The 20,140-nt window shown below is 44.5% G+C and overlaps 1 protein-coding gene across 3 annotated transcripts in view; it reads right to left on the reverse strand.

The window, feature by feature from the left end:
* The window catches only part of LOC147748145 (complement C3-like), a 1,551,795-nt gene that overhangs the window by 267,797 nt on the left and 1,263,858 nt on the right, over window positions 1–20,140 (reverse strand). The gene's annotated exons all lie outside the window — the stretch shown is intronic.

A 20,140-nucleotide genomic window follows, 5' to 3' on the forward strand; every position in this document is an offset into this window, starting at 1 on the left:
AAAATTAGGAGAAAATCAAACAATGGACATTGATGGTCACCCGAGTAAAACATTTAATGGGCCATGAGGAACATATTTCCATTTTCCAAGAAGTGCAAGAAACATGGTAGTCACAGCGAGAATGCTATTTAGCATTGCACATAGATGATATTGAAGGCATATAGAATTCTCGAAAATATTTCAGTCAAAATGAGTTAATTTACCATTAGGTCTCCAGTGACAACAAACAAAAGGGGATTCATTAGTGAGAAACAACCCTCGATCCGTTGGAAGTTCTACAAAGCATTGTATGTGTAATCTTTCTGAAGCAGCCGTCAGAAATTCTGAAGCATCTGTCAATCCTTGTGCCATGGTGCGTCGTATTGTAAATATGGCGCATCCATGGTGGCGTAAGGGTATCACAGGCTGGTGCAGGGAAACTGACACATCTCTACAGATGCGTCAGTTTCTTGTAAGTCTGACCCAAAATCCCCATGCCTGCTCAGCCCAGGCGTAAGGAATGACGCAAGACTTTTTAAATGGGACTGACCTATCTGTTGTGGCACATTGCTGAAGTTGCATCGCTTTCATGAGCAACTCCAGCAATGAGTCACTTTTGGGTCAACAGATGCATCAGAATTTCTGACGCATCTATCAATCCATTAACCATGGTGCGCCGTATTGTAAATGGGAAACAGAGTTTACAACGCTGCCATTACATCTCGTTCCTTTAACAACACGGTCATTACAACAACCATGTTGTTAGAACGTGCTACCTTTACATCGCATGTCATTAGATCGACTTGCTGTTGGGGGCGATCTAACCCAAGAAATAGTAAAATTTACTATTCCAACACCTTCCCTACTGTTGCACACACTGGAGTTGGAATGGTAAATTATACTATTCCTAAATCCAGAGCGCCCCCTACAGCAAGTCGATCTAATGACTTTAGATGTAAAGGTATCGCATTCTAACAACGCGGTCGTTCTAACGACTGCCTTGTGATAGAAAGCGTTGTTATAGCATGCAATGTAACATGCTATATTCATTGTAAATACAGCGCATCCCTGGTGACACACTTGTATTGCAGGCTGGCACAGGGAAACTGATGCATCTGTACAGATTCGTCAGTTTCTTGTAAATCTGCCCCAAAGTCTCTTTTTAATTTTATTACACATCCCTCTTTCTCCTACTATCTTTTAGTCACTACTGCACCTGGGATTTTGCATTTTAACTAGCAGCCTTAGATATACTTGGAGTCTTCACTCAACTTTCTTTGCCAAATATCTTATTTCTAAAATCTATAATTTTGACTTGCATACTATTTAGAAAATGCAATCACTTTTTTTTATTTTCTTTGAGACTCCTGCTTCAGATTCTTGCTTCTTCTCATCTAAACTACTACTGCTCGTACTGTGCCAGTATTCCTAAACATATTACATCTCCACTCCAGATTATCTAAAATTCTCATGTTCATCTTGTATTATCTCTTATATATCATGCATACATCTCCCCTTGTCTTCCTCAGCTTTTCCCCTTACCTATACTGCTTCAAATTGTTCATTGGTGAATTTTTGCTGGCTCCACGTTATTCAGGTGTTTTTAGTTTCATATTGCATACTTCCCCTCTAAGTCTTCACTCTCTTAATCTATTTCTCTTATGGGCTTCGCCTCACTTTTGTTTATTTGTTCTCTTAACACGACTACTGTGAATGCATTCTCTGTACTTAGAAGGAGTGCTTCAACTCTCCTAAGTTAAAAAAAATATGAAAGCCCACCCCCATGAGTTTTCTAATTGGTCTTCCTGACAGAAAGTTGTTTTTTTATCACTGAGACTATTACGGACTTTACAAACACCCACATGGGGAATTATGGGACATTGAGTTTGGCATATATTTTTGGAACTACCTTAACCACAATGCCTACGCCCAAGGGGGCGGGACTCATACATTTAAATAAATCTGGTGTCCTACAACAGTTTTGTTTTGTCCGTGCTTCACTGTGGAACAAGCTGCCAGTGACCAAGGGTACGAGTTTACCGAAACGCGTATGGCTTAAAGCTTTCATCATTTGAAGCAAGGCAGGAGCGTGGTGATCAGGGCTGCCTGTGGCTCGTGTGAGGTATTCCCCTTGATGTGTGATGGCTTCAGTGGGGCAACCTTTGGTGTTTTTTGTATAGCGGTGTGTCCAGCCACAAAGCCGTTCCGCCGCCTGAAACGGCGGATCCACAACGCTCGCAAACTCGAGCTTGGACTGGAATCAAGGGGTCCTGAGCCACGGGGTGACATTGGCTGAGACTGCTACGAACCACCGCAGTGCTTTACCTATTTGGGATATGACTCAGTGATACTTGCAACTATTACGGACTTTACAAACACCCACATGGGGAATTATGAGACATTGAGTTTGGCATACATTTTTGGAACTACCTTAACCACAATGCCTACACCCAAGGGGACGGGACTCATACATTTAAATAAATCTGGTGTCCTACAACAGTTTTGTTTTGTCCGTGCTTCACTGTGGAACAAGCTGTCAGTGACCAAGGGTACGCTGCACCGTGAGAAGCGGTCGCTCCCTGCTCGCCCGCATTGCTGCTCACACTGCCTGCCTGATTACTGACTGCCTCTGGTATCGTAGCGCTCCCCCCATTGCCTGCTTTGTGCCTAGATATTATAGCGATTTGCACGGTATCCCGAGATCGCGCTGCACAACTTGCATGATTATTACTGTTACTGCCTCTGATATCGTAGCGCTCCCCCCATTGCCTGCTTTGTGACTTGATATTGTAGCGCTTTACACTGTATTCCGAGAGCGCTTTGCACAACTTGCACGTCTAGGGTGTGTCTGCAATTGGGAACGCAACTTATTTCATTTGGCCTGATTGCACCGAGACGTTAGCACATTCCACCTCTGTGCCCCAATCTCGGCCAGTTTCACTAGGGGTATTGTAGCCATTTTGTTTGTTGTGCCTGCAGCCAGCCTCCCCACCCTGCCCCCGCCTTCCAGATTGATCCTCCCTCGCCCCCGCCCCCTCCACCATCCTTACATGACAGAGGCTTTCCCGCGCAGCGTTAACGCGCAGCGTTCGCGCCCCAGTCGCGCCAAAGGTAAGCCCGTCTACGCCCGTCCGCGCCTGGACCGCGCCCAGCGCCAGAGCCCCTGGTCCTCGTAATGTCCACCCCTCCCGCATTACCTACGAGGCTACCACCCTCCTAGCCCTTATCCCCGGCTGTACCCCCAACTGCGTCCAAGCCGCCCCTGGACACACCCATGGACCCTTTTCCTGCAACTCCTGCAAGTTCGGCGGCACCAAGAACAACTCCTCATCTACGAACACACAACAGATATCCGACCCCAACCACCTACAATGCATCCTGCTCAACACCCGCTCGGTCCACAGGCACGCCATCGACCTCTGGAATCTACTAGACACCATCTCTCCTGACGTCGCCTTCCTAACAGAAACATGGATGAACGCCACATCAGCCCCAGACATCACCATTGCCATCCCGGAAGGCTATAAGATCATTCGCAAGGACCGTACCGGCCACACAGGAGGAGGCATCGCCATCGTCCATAAGAAATCCATCCGCATCTCAACCAGCTCAGACGTCAATATCGCCCACTCTGAACACCTTCACTTCCAGATCCACACCGACCCCAAGACCACACTCAGAGGCACCCTCCTTTACAGGCAACCAGGACCCCGCGCACAATTTAGTGAAGACATCACGGACTTCATCACTCCACACGCGCTCCCCTCCGAGGATTACATCCTTTTGGGAGACCTCAACTTTCACCTTGAAAAGAACAACGACCGCAACACCACCACCCTTTTGGACAACCTCGCCAACCTCGGACTTAAACAACTTGTCACTACCCCCACCCACATCGCAGGTCACACACTCGACCCTATCTTCACCTCCAGCAAACATGTCTCCTTCAGCCACACCACAGCCCTCCTTTGGACTGACCACAGCTGCGTTCACTTTACCTACAACAAGCCCACATCCAACAACCACCCCCAACCCACTCTGCAAAGAAACTGGAACAAAATCACCATCGACCAGATATCCTCATCGCTTCTTCAAAACCCCCCAGCCCACTCCTCAAACCCAGACCAAGCAGCCACCAACCTCACCCAATGGTTATCCAACAGCGCCGACATCCTAGCACCACTGAAAAAACGACAAATCAAACTAGGCAGCAAGAAGGCCTCCTGGTTCAACGATGATCTTAAGAAATCCAAGAAACTCTGCCGTTCCCTTGAGAAGGCCCGGAAAAAAGACCCAACCTCCAGCACCAAGGACGCCTTCAAAAACGCCACCCGCATACACCACCAACTGATCCGGAATGCCAAGAAAGCCGCTTTCAAGGACCGACTAGATAACAACGCCCACAACAGCAAGGAATTATTCAACATCGTCAAGGAATTTACCAACCCCTCAGCCAACTCCAACGACATCACCCCCTCTCAAGCCCTCTGCGACTCCCTAGCCTCATTCTTCCACAACAAAATTGCAGACATCCACAACAGCTTCGACAACCGACCCAAAGACCAACCCACCCAACCCCCTGCAGGACCCCCACCCCCCCTGAACATCCTCAATGACTGGAAGCCACTCTCCACTGAGGATACCATCCGTCTGATGAACTCTATCCACTCAGGATCCCCCACAGACCCATGCCCTCACCACATCTTCAACAAAGCAGACTCCATCATAGCACCACACCTTCGAGACGTCATCAACTGCTCCCTCAACTCCGCAACCTTCCCGGAAAGCTGGAAACATGCCGAACTCAGCGCCCTCCTGAAGAAACCCACAGCTGACCCCACCGAACTCAAAAACTACCGCCCTATCTCACTCCTTCCATTCCTGGCCAAAGTCATTGAGAAAGCGGTCAACAACCAGCTCGCCGCATTCCTCGAAACCAACAAATCCCTCGACTCCTCACAATCCGGCTTCCGAGCCAAGCACAGCACTGAAACCGCCCTCATCGCAGCAACAGACGACATTCGAACTCTACTGGACAATGGAGACACAGTCGCCCTCATCCTCCTCGACCTCTCCGCAGCCTTCGACACAGTCTGTCATAGCACCCTTCTACAGCGCCTCAGAAACATCGGAATCCAAGGAAAAGCACTGGAATTGATCACCTCGTTCCTCACCGGAAGAACCCAGAGAGTCCGCCTTCCACCATTCAAGTCAGAGGCCACTGAAGTCATCTGCGGCGTACCACAAGGATCTTCTCTCAGCCCCACCCTCTTCAACGTATACATGAGCCCCCTCGCGGTCATCGCACGCCAACACAACCTCAACATCATCTGATTTGATTTGATTTGATTTGATTTATCTATTTCTAGAGCGCACGAATGCCCGAAGGCGTCTTGGCGCTATGACATGCCCGTAGTCCTGAGCTGGTCTTAGGTTTATGCCGTGAACAACCATGTTTTGATTTGCTTTCTGAACAAGTCCAAAGATGGGCTGTTTTTTATATCTAATGGTAGTTGATTCCATGTCCTTGCTGCGTGAACGAGGAATCTTCTCCCCCCCCAGTTCGCTCGTTTGAACTTGGGAATTGCTATCAGTTTTTGTTGGCCAGATCTAAGTAGTCTGGATGGTTTGTATTTCCTCAACTGCGTCTTTATGAAAAGAGGTCCTTTGCCCTGCAGGGCTTTATAGGTCAAACATAGTGATTTAAATTTGACTCTTTTGGCGACTGGAAGCCAATGAAGTGATGCTAATTTATGGCTGACGGACTGAAACTTTGGTATGTCCAGGATCAGTCTTGCTGCTGCATTTTGAAGGCGCTGCATCTTATCTATGATTTTTGTTCTAGCTCCTGCATACAGTGCATTTCCGTAGTCCAGGCGGGATAAAGCGAGCGCTGTCACTACCGTTTTACGTGCATCTTGGGGCAAATATGGAAGTATTTTCTTTATCATTTTTAGTATTAGCCAAAAAGACGATGCCAGTTTGTTTACTTGGGCTTCGTATGCTAGCTTGGTGTCTATCATGAATCCCAAATCTTTCACCTTCTCCGAGGGGTCTGGGCGTGTTCCCAGTTTGTCAGGCCACCAGTCTGGGGACCAGATGTCAGCATTACCTCCCAAAAACATCACCTCACTCTTTTCTCCATTGAGTTTAAGGCAATTTTGCTGCATCCAATGACTAACTTTTAACATGCAGTGTTGAAATTTTTCGGCTGTTACCTTTGTGTCTTTACCTATAGATATGACGATTTGGGTATCGTCTGCGTACGAGATTGGCGTGAAGCCATTTTATCTTATTACTTCTGCAAGGGGGGCAACGTACAGATTAAAAATCTCCTACGCCGACGACACTCAACTGATCCTATCACTCACCAGAGACCCTAACACTGCCAAAACCAACCTGCATGAAGGAATGAAAGAAGTAGCCGAATGGATGAATCACAGCCGTCTGAAACTGAACTCAGACAAAACAGAAGTCCTCATACTAGGCACCTCCCCCTCCGCCTGGGATGACTCTTGGTGGCCAGAGGCCCTTGGAAAAGCACCCATCCCGACGGACCACGCACGGAACCTGGGCGTCATCCTGGATTCCTCACTCTCGATGAATAGACAAGTCAACGCCGTTTCCTCATCTTGCTTCAACATTCTTCGCATGCTCAAAAAAACATTTCGCTGGATCCCCACCGAAACTAGAAAAACAGTCACCCACGCTCTGGTCACAAGCCGACTGGACTACGGAAACACCCTCTACGCCGGTACCACCGCAAAACTCCAGAAAAAACTCCAACGCATCCAGAACGCTTCAGCCAGGCTCATACTAAACATCCCATGCAAAGAACACATCTCTGGTCACCTGAAAAACCTCCACTGGCTCCCCGTCAATAAGAGGATTACCTTCCGGCTCCTAACCCACGCACACAAAGCACTCTACGAAATCGGACCCGAATGCCTCAACACACGACTGTCCTTCTACACCCCCTCCCGCCAGCTACGATCCTCCAACCAGGCCCTTGCTACTGTACCTCGCATTAACAAATCCACCATGGGAGGTAGATCCTTCTCCTACCTGGCAGCCAAAACCTGGAACTCACTTCCCACTCACCTTCGCCTTACTCAGAACCACCTAGCATTCAGAAAGCAACTCAAAACGTGGATATTTTGACAAGTAATTCCCCACCCTTTTCCAAGCGCCTTGAGACCCTCTGGGTATGTAGCGCGCTATATAAATTTATTGATTTGACTTGACTTGACAGGTTACCCGAAACGCGTATGGCTTAAAGCTTTCATCATTTGAAGCAAGGCAGGAGCGTGGTGATCAAGGCTGCCTGTGGCTCGTGTGAGGTATTCCCCTTGATGTGTGATGGCTTCAGTGGGGAACCCTTTGGTGTTTTTTGTATAGCGGCGTGTCCATCCACGAAGCCGTCCCGCCGCCTGAAACGGCGGATCCACAACGCTCGCAAACTCGAGCTTGGACTGGAATCAAGGGGTCCTGAGCCACGGGGTGACATTGGCTGAGACTGCTACGAACCACCGCAGTGCTTTACCTATTTGGGATATGACTCAGTGATACTTGCAACTATTACAGACTTTACAAACACCCACATGTGGAATTATGGGACATTGAGATTGGCATATATTTTTGGAACTACCTTAACCACAATGCCTACGCCCAAGGGGGCGGGACTCATACATTTAAATAAATCTGGTGTCCTACAACAGTTTTGTTTTGTCCGTGCTTCACTGTGGAACAAGCTGCCAGTGACCAAGGGTACGAGGTTACCCAAAACGCATATGGCTTAAAGCTTTCATCATTTGAAGCAAGGCAGGAGCGTGGTGATCAAGGCTGCCTGTGGCTCGTGTGAGGTATTTCCCTTGATGTGTGATGGCTTCAGTGGGGCAACCTATATATAGAAGAACCAATCTAAATATGAACAACAGCAACATATCGAGCCCGGTGGGATCCAGGACAAGGGGCCAGAGAAGAGGAAAATAATGGATTCCAACACCATCATCAACCTGTCCACCCGGGAGCTGAACACGGCTGAGAGAGAGGTACTTTCCCTAGGATTATCTTTCTGCCCCACATCCTCTTTTGACTATACCCAAAGTCGCATTGACCTTTTTTACTTCACACGTAAGTTGCGCCTCAAGAAATGGCACGCTACAAAACTATCCTCTGAGGCTCGCGAGACTGCACAAGTACCCACCAGTATCACAGGCTATGATGTGGAAACACTACATCTGCTACATGAACTGGGAGGAGACTTGGACACGCTCGAAAATCCATCATTTAATGTGATTCCCGATGATGTCAATGTCGGTTTGCATGCTAGAACTGGCTTTAGACCTAAATCCGTGTTTATGCCGCAAATCACCAATGAGTACATAGATACCTTTGAAAAAGCCATGATCAAAGAGTTTGATAAATTATCTAGGTCCAATAACCATGTCAGACAAAACTTATCAAAATTGCAATTTGAAGCGATCAAATCGTTGAGTGATGACAAATCTATCGTCATCAAGAAATCCGACAAAGGGGGCAACATGGTGGTGTTACCCCGTGATATGTATGTGAATGAGGGTTTGTCCCAGCTAAGTGATTGTACAAAATATGAAAAAAGCAACAGGGCAATATACACGACCTGTGTTGCCAAATATACTGAACAGCTTAATGACTGGAAAGAAAAAAAGCTTATCAGTAAAGAGGAATTTAACTTTATCCTCAACAGACACCCCAAACTACCCGCCCTGTACCTCCTACCCAAAGTCCACAAAAACATATCCAACCCCCCTGGCAGACCGATCGTATCTTCCAGGGGCAGTTGTTGGGAGAACACCTCCAGATATGTGGACTTCTTCCTCCAACCCCTAGTGCTAAACTTACCCTCTTATCTCAGAGACTCTGGCCATTTCCTGCAAAAAATCAACAACATGCCCTGGAACCCCGAATGGTTATTTATGTCACTTGATGTAAATAGCCTGTACACCTGTATACCACACCACCTTGGGATTGAGGCATGCAGACATTTCCTCAAAGCTCGGTCCATTTCATATCTCCTTCATACTGAGATGATTCTTGACATGGCACTCACTTGCCTGACCAAAAACTTCTTTTTATTTAACGAAACAGTCTACCATCAGCTGCTTGGCACGGCGATGGGGACTTGTTTTGCGCCGAGCTTTGCCTGTCTGTACCTGGGACTTTGGGAGGAAACGGTGGTATACCAGTCCCCAGCATTCCTCACTAAAGTCGCCTGCTGGCTGCGTTACATAGACGATATTTTCGTCGTATGGAAGGGCAGCCAGCAGGAGGCGATTGATTTCGTCAAGGTTTTGAACTCTAATGAGTTCAATCTTAGCTTCACCTGCAGCACTGACCCAACCACTATCGAATTCCTTGATGTCAGGGTTGAGAATAGGAACAATACCCTTACCACGACACTATTTCGTAAAACCACGGCTGGAAACAGCCTGTTACACGCTGATAGTTGTCACCCCACCAACCTCATCAACTCCATCCCAGTAGGAGAATTCCTCAGGGCGAAAAGGAACTGCTCTGATGAACAAGACTTCAACAATGAGGTTAGCATTATGAGTAAAAGGTTTAAAGAGCGAGGGTATGGCCACAAATGCATATCCAGGGCTTTGGCCACAGTCAAAGAGAGAGACAGAACAGGCATCCTCAGCCCTAAAACGCCAGAGAGCCAGTCAAACAAGGAGACAATCAGTAGATTCATTACTGATTACAATTGTGATTCCAAGATAGTGAGGAAATCCCTTAGCAAATACTGGAACATTTTAAAACTTGACAAGGATTTGGCTCCAGGTATTGCTGAGCATCCCCAACTCACATTCAGAAGACCCAAATCCCTGAAAGATCTTCTCTGTTCGACTCTGCTACCCAAGACGATCAAACAGAGAAATCCAGTGCAAGGTTTTTACGTGTGCGGCAGGTGTAAAGCCTGTCGCAACAGTAAAAACATAAAGGAGATTCAACTGTCAAAAGACACCAACAGGTTCAAAATTACCAAACATGTGACATGTTTAACCGACCATGTGATATATGCACTGAAATGTCCCTGTCAGTTGCACTACATTGGCAGCTCCAAGCATCAAGCAAAGAAAAGAGTGCTTGAACACATGCGAGCCATAACCAATGGGGACAAGCAATATCCCATTGCTAGGCATTTTGCCACACACCACAAGAGTAATGCCAATCTACTCTCGTTCTGTGTCCTTGAAACAGTCCCTGTAAGAGAACGAGGGGGAGACCGTATCAAAGAGATGAGAAGACTGGAATCCAGACTGATCATCAAGTATAGGACAACCCAACCCAATGGGCATAATCTGCATGAGGAATTGAATGTACATTTAGGTTAACATGCGGTTCTGCTTGTGTATATGTCTGCCGTTTTTTAACCAATTTTGTGTTTTAATTTGTCACTTTAAGTACTTTCACTCACCGCATGTCTCTCACTTTGTTTACAGAATTGCCTGGGAATCTGTCCAGAATCTAAAACTCGGATGAGCATGAAATGTATGAATGGACTATACTGTGATATTGTATAAGGGACTATTGTTTGGCCCACTCGGGCGCAATCCCAGTTTTGACAGTTTGAATGAATCAATTCACGACTGCCTCGTGCCATTTGCATGAAAACCACCTCCTTTTGCATCTACCACGCATGAATTTCACTATGCCCACTTGGGCCGCACTGCACGCAGCGACCGCACTTTGGGGCGCCAAGAAACTTTCAGGTATTCAAGCACTGAATCAATTTCGAGAATACTGCCTAAATCTATAAGGAGGTGTATGAGTAATCACTGGACTGCATTGTGCACTTTATTCTATTTTCAATGAAAACTTTATTATGTTCATTCCTTTGCACAACGAGTATTTACATTGGACACAGCCCTAAAATGAATTGGTAGTCTGTTTTCCATGTGTATGATCGTAATACCATGTGACTGTACCATGTGATTGTATTTAACATGCACTTCCTGGTTGGTTCGATCTCGTGAAAAAGCAGTAGTTACTGCGAAACGCGTCGAGAAAGCCAAAAATAAACACGCTTTGCACTTCAAAGTGGCCCGGATTCCTTTTCTTACTGGAGAAGTACTGGCTGGATATTTCAGGGATTCGCTATCCCGTTCGAGGCCCGCCTTTGAAAAGCGGCAGGGTTCCACAGCGACTCAGGTGGTTGGATATATATATATATATATATATATATATATATATATATATATATATATATATATATATATATATATATATATATATATATATATATATATATATATTCACAGAAAAAACCATAGGTTATAGTCCATATATAGTTAGGAATTTGCATTTACAAAACCTTGAAAATTCACTGAAAAAACCATAGGTTATAGACCATATATAGTTAGGAATTTGCATTTACAAAACCTTATTTTACTCGCATAAAACCATTGAAATTCCATATATAGTTAGATGTGCTAACTATATATCACGCACCCGCAATCCACTGCTGATGATGTCACATATTACATCATTCATGACATGGTTAGTGACATCACTGATGACATCTCAAATGACATCACTGATGACAACATCCAGTGACTGTATGTTTCTGTAAAGTTAAAATGTGACTTACATATTGAAGAATGAGTGGATGTATAAGTGTCTGGAAAAAGGAACTAGTAGGTGCATAACTGACTGTATGAGAGAATGATTAAATGTGTCTTAATGAGTGCATGGGTTAGTGACTAAACTATCTTAATTTGTGCATCATTATATCTGTTGTTCTACAAACTGCTGCATGTGTTGATCAGTAGCTATATGAATAACTGTATGGGTTATTGATTGGTTGTCCAAGTATTTGTATGGGACACTGAGTGAGTGTGTATGGGTAGCTGGGAGGTGTGTGACTCTGTACATAGATGTGTGAGTAGTTGATTCACTATATGTATGGGTTCAAAACTGCATGTGGAAACAGCTGTATGGGCGGATGACTGTGTGCATTAGTGTATTAGTGAGTGAATGAATATCTCAGTGCTACATGTCAAAGTAAGTACATATGTAAAACACAGTACATGTGAGAGTTGACATATATAAATAAGTGTGCATAAGAGCCAGTGAATGTGTGAGTGTCTGTATGGATCATTGTGAACTTGTATCAGGGATTGTATAACAGAGTAAATATGTGTTAGTATATGTTTGAATAAATAAGGTGTGTATAACTGTATAGTTGAGGAAATGGAAGTCTGATTGATTGTTTGCATGACTGACTAGGTGTGTGAGTAACTCCATGGATGAGTGACAGTCTGTGACTGTCTGTTTACACTGATTGTATCTAAGGTTATATTAGAGTCTGAAGAGGTTCATGGTATTATCACATGAATGATATCATCAGTGATGTGATCAGTAATGTCAAATGAGATGTTATCAGTGATTTTATCAGTGATGTCATTTGAGATGTCATTAGTGATGTCATCAGTGATGTCACTAACCATGTCATGAATGATGTAATATGTGACATCATCAGCAGTGGATTGCGGGTGCGCGATATATAGTTAGCACATCTAACTATATATGGAATTTCAATGGTTTTATGCGAGTAAAATAAGGTTTTGTAAATGCAAATTCCTAACTATATATGGTCTATAACCTATGGTTTTTTCAGTGAATTTTCAAGGTTTTGTAAATGCAAATTCCTAACTGTATATGGACTATAACCTATGGTTTTTTCTGTGAATTTCAATGGTTTTTTAATAGCAAATATCAAAAGCTGTCAAATGTCAAGTACGTGATAGGTAAAAAACGTTTTCGTGTTTATGCACGCTGATGTGCTTTGAACGCTGCCCCCCCTCCCCTCTTTTCTCTTAGTAATACTCTCTCTTTGCAGATAGTGAAGGGTAGTTAACGCAGACCTTTACCCCCGTTGTAATCCGTCGTACCTGCTTGTCTCTCCATTTCATTGATTGTTATCCAAGCATTTACTGTTTTAGAATTGGTTCTCTTTGGATCATTCTCTATTTACAAACAAGCACAAAGTCGCAATACTCTGTTTAGTCTTTGCAGATAGTGAAAAATCGTGTAAAAAAATAAAAGTAATCGAGCAAAATCAGTAGACCACAATTGGATCTCTTTGTGACCTCGCTAAAATACAAACATTAGGAACAACCCTTCATGAGAAATACGAAAATAGTGAGATGAACTAAGCTCCACACCATGATGGCTGCAAGACAGATCGACTCCGCCACCCACCCCGCCCAAAATAACAACAAACCCTATGCAAATATTATAAATAGATACAACACACCAGCAAAGTAAAAGGGTAAAACATTTTATTAAATAACTATTTACATAACTATTTTATACTTTTTGTTGCCCGATCCGGCTAGCTCAATCGATCGAGCATGAAACTCATGCACTGATAGCAAGCGTTGCTGCTGATGCTATGCAGACAAAAACTGGTTTTCAGTTTGTACATTCTTTAAGATTTTTCCATCCAAGGCTGGTTGAGAGTTTGTAGAACGATGGCTTCAGATTTTCTACATACAGTGTGATGGCGCGGACTGGGAGGGGGCGCTTCGCTCCTGCCCCCTCCCCAAGTAAGATTTTCATACGTGAGTGTTCGTTCATGCTTTTGGTCCCTGAGTTGCTTCGATGTCACTGCCTTATACAAATGGCATAAGTCCTGGATGTTCAGTGCCATACTTCAGAGTTCTAAGCAGCGCTTGTAACACTGTCTAAACCTTATTTGCACCTGCTGCCGCTTCACTATTCAAAGTAAGTGGGGTCCGTTTGTGGACCTGACTGCATTAGAAAACAATGTGATACGGTGCCTCCCTAAACCGCTTCACGGAGGCCCCCGAGGGGCGGTGAAATGGCGCGGACTGGGAGGGGGCGCTTGGCTCCTGCCCCCTCCCCAAGTCGTGTTGCCCTGTTGTGGCCTGAGATCGCCCCCGACATAGGCGGCCGGCTCCCGGGGTCCGGCGGATTTTTTTGCCTTTTGATGACTCTTCCATTCTGGACCTTGTCCCACAATCCGTTTAACCTGAAGACATGCTGTAGTGGGGCGCCCCTTTACCGTTTTAGTTGCCATTTCTCCCGCTTTTGCTACTCTGTGCCTCTTCCGCCATTCAGCTGTTTACCGCCAACTCTTGCGACTACAGCGTCTCGCTCACCATGTAGTTGAGTTGCTCCCGCTCTTGCGATTTAACAGAACTTTTTGGACTGCTGAAAACGGTTGTACTCCGACCGCTGGTTGGTGGAGATATTTTGACTATATTCTGGACCTGCGTTGTCGCGTAATGCGTCATATGACGCGCCGCGTTAGCGCACCCGGAAGTGCTCCGGTGCGCAAGGCGCAGCTTCCCGGAAACGATCCAGAGCGCGCCGCGCAGCGCGTAACGTAAGCATAACAGGTCATGTGACTTGTTAATAAAACTTTTCATTGGTTCATTTTACTTTTGTTTTCCTAATGATGTAAGACTAGGTCATGTGACCTAAAAATAACACTTTTCATTGGATTAAAACATTTTTTTTTCCCAAACGATGAAAGCCCCACCTTGTTTCTGGATGTTTCATGCTGAAGCTGGCGTCACCATGAGAGCACCACCATCTCGTAGCTCCATCGTGGCCATTCCGCAAGCAATCATGGCAGCCGCTCCCCACCGGAAGCCTGCGGGAGTCGAGGTCCCCCAAGACTTTTGTAGAATCTTCAAGGCCGAGGGGACGCTTTCGAGAATGGGACCCAAGCCCTGGCAGACAAGCGTCCGAGTTCCAAGGTGTCCCAGGGCCATTTTACTGGACCAGGCCCAAATCCGATGAGCCGGCCGCCATTTTAAGAGTCCTGTGGCAGCCGCCTATCGCTGCACCGCAAGAGTGGGAGCAACTCAACTACATGGTGAGCGAGACGCTGTAGCCGTAAGAGCGGGCGGTAAACAGCTGAATGGCGGAAAAGGCACAGTGTAGCAAAAGCGGGCGGAATGGCAACTGAAACGATAAAGGGGTGCCCCACTACAGCAGACGAGCCTCCGCCATGTGCTTCAAAACTGCATACGTATCTCGTGATATCAAGGTTGGTCAACCAGTACACAACAAGGAGTTACGAGTCCCATTTATACCGGCGCTATTTTGGGCGAGGCCGGGCAGGTCCAAGATCTACTGAAACATAACAAATGAGGCTGACGTCTCTGAAGCAGTTGACGCACAGCAGGACATAGCAAATAAACATGAAGTCTCTAAAGCTGTTAACTCACTGCAGGACAAAACAAGTGAACCTGAAACCTCTGGAATAATTGTCGCTCAAAAGAACAACACACAAAACTCTGTAGAGCCTGAAGAAAGAAAAACAGAAGGGCACTGTAGTTTCAGACACACTTAACACTAATGACTAAACAAAGATATCGTCTGTTTATGAAGCAGTTTTCATGTTCACAGAATTGACAAAGAAGTGTGCAGACACCAATGCTATTAAGAAACACAAAGAAATCCCTAACGCATCAGCATTCTCGGAAAAGGTTGACACAGATAACATCTTAAGGAACGAAGAAAGACAAAATAAGGATGAGGAAGTTATCACTTTATTTTTTTCATCAGCTAGCGACAGCAAAAAACACATTGTAATGGAGATTAGAGAGGCTACGGATGGATAACTAAATTATCAAAAGAAATAGCGACTCCCCCCTTTAGCAGATTAGCTAAATCTTTGCGTAATTTGGACATTAAAGTTATATTATTGTTGTTGTTGTTGTTATGGTTATAGTTCTGGTTAATTTCAGCAAGAAACACATTGTAATGGAAAATAGAGAGGCTACGGATGGGTGAATAAATTATCAAAAGAAATGGCGACTCCCCCCTTTAGCAGATTAGCTAAATGTTTGCGTAATTTGGGCATAAAAGTTATATTATTGTTGTTGTTGTTGTTATCGTTATAGTTCTGGTTAATTTCCATTCAGACTGTCCTACACAGCACCACTCTAGGTAAACACTACTTTATGTAAAACCTGCACTTAGTTGGTCACCATGGGGTTTAAAAAAGGGATGGTTCTTCACCTGGGTGCCGTCCACAACTCAGCACGTTGTGCTGCCTTGGGACTATTCGCACAAAAGACAGCTTCGGACCATTGTTGTTTTTTTTTGTCAAAAAATGTTTAAATATATTTACAGTTTTTGTTGCGTTTGTTATATTTAAAAGTTAATAAAGTTTTATAATCCTACTTTTTTGGAGTACTATATATTATTAAAAAATAGGGTGAATGGGGCCTTGAATCGGGTTATTGTCATGTGTGTGCTTTGCAAGTGTACTGCTACAGGATCGGACACTTCAAACTCAAATGCACGTTCTTTTTCTTACCTTTCCGAAGCATGGAGCGCAATAGCAGGCAGAGAAAGGGTGATGCAAGTGTTGAACACTGCCTGGCCTGGCAAGTTGCTGGCAGTGCCCCCCCCCCCCCCGCCCGCTCCTGAAAGAGGGCACACACACACCGCCGCCCCGAGTACTTCACAGATCTTTAAAAGACCATGCGCTTGTTCATGAGGCTTAAATGGTTTATCACCCCTTCTAGAACCCCTGCATCGACCCTCTGACGTTTCCAGGAAGAATTAGCACGTAACACAATACCAAGCCCTGTCAGCTGAAACCCCCGAGGAATCGTGGAGCATATTATCAAGGGGGTTTATTTCCGCTTTTTTGGCTTTAAAAGCCAAGAAAGCGGAGATAAAATTATCTCCCTATTACCAAGCTGTCGCTAACTCCAGTTAGTGACAGCTAAAAGGAGATAGCGACCATCTTGGGCCCCGCTTTGCATGTCAGTGATATCTATCACTAATGACATGCAAAGTGGGCGTGCCAAGATGTTAGCGACTGGAAACAGTCCATAACATCGCTATCTCCTATTACCAAATTTTGGAGATATTCGCGCTAAGCGCGAATATCTCCAAAAGCTAACACCTACCCTGAGCAGTTTTTAGCCATGTTATCCAATGGGAGGTGGATAACATGGCTAAGAGCATTTGCTGGATAATGCATGAATATCGCTGACTTTTCAGCGATATTCATGCATTGCGGCCGTTTTTTATCGCATTTGCGATAAACCTTGCTAATAGCAAGGTTTATCTGCGATAAAAATCGCCGATGTGCGGCGATAATTTTTGTCTCTAAACAAGTTAGAGACAAAAATTATCGCTAGTTGTTGGTAATATGCCCCCGGGTTTTTGCTTGCAGGAATCGGGAGGCGGGAGACTAGCACTGAAATCAGTAGTCTCACGCCTGAATCGGGAGGGTTGGCATGTCTGGATTCTCTACAGCTGGGGCCATAAACTACATCCGCAGGGCTAGGTGATAGCCTGGCATCTAAAATGGCTGCCGTGCACGACAAAATTGTGGCATTGGAAAAAAGGCAAGATGGCGCAGACAATGTTTAACAATAAGGATTCATTTATAACAAAATATTTTATCGCACTGACAAATTGGTGGTCAACACTTCCTGATTTCCATCGAATCGAACGTTAACAGACGTCACGCAGCAAAAAAAAAAAAAGCTCACGCACAGCCGCTGGAAGACATGTATCAACATATATGAGCCTCCTCAGCCACCCTCAGAAAACATAAGGGATTAGGATACGTCTCCCGCAGCCCCTTATACCATGTAATTTAATTAAAACGAAGCACAAAATGGTCTCCCGCACCCCCTTATACCTAGTAATTTAATTAAAACGAAGCACAAAATGGCGAATTCCCGTTTCGCTACCAGTTTGCGGCCCAGTTCGCGGCCCGGGAAGCGCTTCTACCGTGAAAAATAAAAAAAAAATTATTTTCCCCACGGGACCCTTTAATAACCCCAACAAGAATCCTAGGGGGTCAAGAGGGGTATACCTTGCCCCCTTTCATTAAATTCCCCCTTCGTTTTCCACCTCTTCTTCTCTCTCGATCCTACCGAGAGATAAGATGGCGGCCGCTCCGGACTGTTTAGAATGTTGACAGACACGGGGAGCCAATTAGCTTCGCATCGCAAAGTTCCGTTTCGCGAAAAGTAAGCGGACCGGAGCGCAGCCCGGAGCGCTGTTACAGATATATATATCTTGTTTTCAACGTTAATTTCTCAAAATCCACTGGAGCACATATATTGAGACCTAGCAAAGGCACATCGGGCTAACAGTCCCTACAATTTTGCCAAGTTTCGTGTAAATCCATTCAGCCGTTCGAGCTAAAAGTGAGGCCAAAGGCCCTATGGAAAAATGAATGGGAAAAACGCGTTTTGGGACCCCCCTTTTTTCTCGGCCCCCCCCTTGACGAAACCCCCCCAAATTTTCGGGGGCTGCTCAGAAACAAAATGTGCCATTTTCCTGAAAATTTCAGCCGATTCCGTCCACAAACGCCAAAGTTATTAGACATAGAATTTTCAAAAGTTCCATAGACAAATAATCCTAACTATATATACCTACTGGCGACACGCCAGTAGGTAATATATATATATATATTTATCACACACACATATATATATATATATATATATATATACATACATATATAATACATATATACATAGACGGGTACATTATAACCGAATACACTGGAACAGTTGTCCTCAAACTTTGTAATCCTCCCCACTCCCCTTCCTCAGTGTAAAAAAATCACCTGACCCTCCTCAAGTTTTTTTACAATTATTCCTCTAAATTAGCAATGTTTAGATATGTATAGACATATTTAAAACATTGCAGTTAAGTTCTGCTATCTTTTTAAAAATGTAATCAAATGCATGATTGCCATACATACTATTCTGGCCAGACAGGCCTTACTAATGTGTAAAGTCTCCATATTGTGATTATTAGAAATTGCGGTGGGAGTTTTGAAGAATATTTGGAGTCCCTTCCCTTGTGACACCTTCTTCCAGCCAGGATTTAAATGATTAAATGATGTTAGTGTTGGCCCATTACAGAGCGGCTCACTGCCGCTCATTTTTTTCGGCCTAAAATAGAGCACTTTTGTCAGCATAGTGCTTCTTTTGGCAATAGCCTGGCGCCCCCCTGAGATCACTTGAGGCCCCCCTAGGGGGGCCCGCCTCCCAGTTTGAAGACCTCTGCACTAGAAGTATATGCTCCCAGTAGGTGAAAAGAACCACGGCTTCCCACAGAAAGCGGGGATAGCGACCAGAGTAAGAACGAAGAACACCTATACAGTAGGAGTATTTATGATAGAGCAAACAGAACAAAATACATTGGTGACAGACCGAAGTTGAGACAACTACAGAAGTGAATAAAGCCAAAAACAATGCAACTGACCAATGAAGAAATAGTCGGTTGACAGAAAAAACCCAGAAAACAACAGTTGTGAAACCCTGATATGACGTTAAAGAAGAGCACACTGAGGACTATAAAAAGGTAGTCGTAATAAAGGCCAACAAATGCAATACCTCGACACATACCCAGTTTCAAGCAATAGACAGAGATATCAGGCCATCAACGTTTGTCTCTTTAGGAGACAGGGGGCATACGAAGCCAAGGCTTCAGTATGTTGCATCAAAAAACAACTAGGGGATGGCTCTAATCAGCAAGGCTGAGCCTAAATCATTAAAGAACAAAAGTGAAGTGCCAGTACTGATGTGAATGATTTAAATACACAAATAACCATCCAGAACTCGAAAAAACATTCAAGAACGGGAATCGCTAGTTAATAGCTTTTTATTTTAGCATTTTTTGGAAAAACTCTTAATTTTTAGTTTATCATACAAAGAAAAACATATTCAAAAAGGACACATAATACATGAAAAAGAAAATAACTGAGCATCAGCCATTCATTCCTTATTACATACATATCACAAGCATACGATAACATTCAACCACTCAAAGAGAAAAACTACAAGGACATACTATGCAATATATATACAATATAATACAATAGGAGAAAAACAGGAGAAAAACAGAGCCACAGTCTGCAGAACAATTTTACATATACATATTATTAACAAAACATATACAATATTTTTTCCGTAGGATAGCGAGAGGGTTAAATTTACTATTCATACTCCAGAGAGTGCAACAGTAGGGAAAGCGTTGGATAGCGTAGGGGTAAAAATTACTATTCCCACTCCAGAGAGCGCAACAGTTGGAAAAGCGTTGGATAGAGTAAGGTTAAAAATTACTATTCCCACTTCAGTGAGCGCAACAGTAG

The sequence above is a fragment of the Lissotriton vulgaris genome, chromosome 1_1, assembly GCF_964263255.1.
Source record: "Lissotriton vulgaris chromosome 1_1, aLisVul1.2, whole genome shotgun sequence".
NCBI classification, from domain to species: Eukaryota; Metazoa; Chordata; class Amphibia; order Caudata; family Salamandridae; genus Lissotriton; species Lissotriton vulgaris.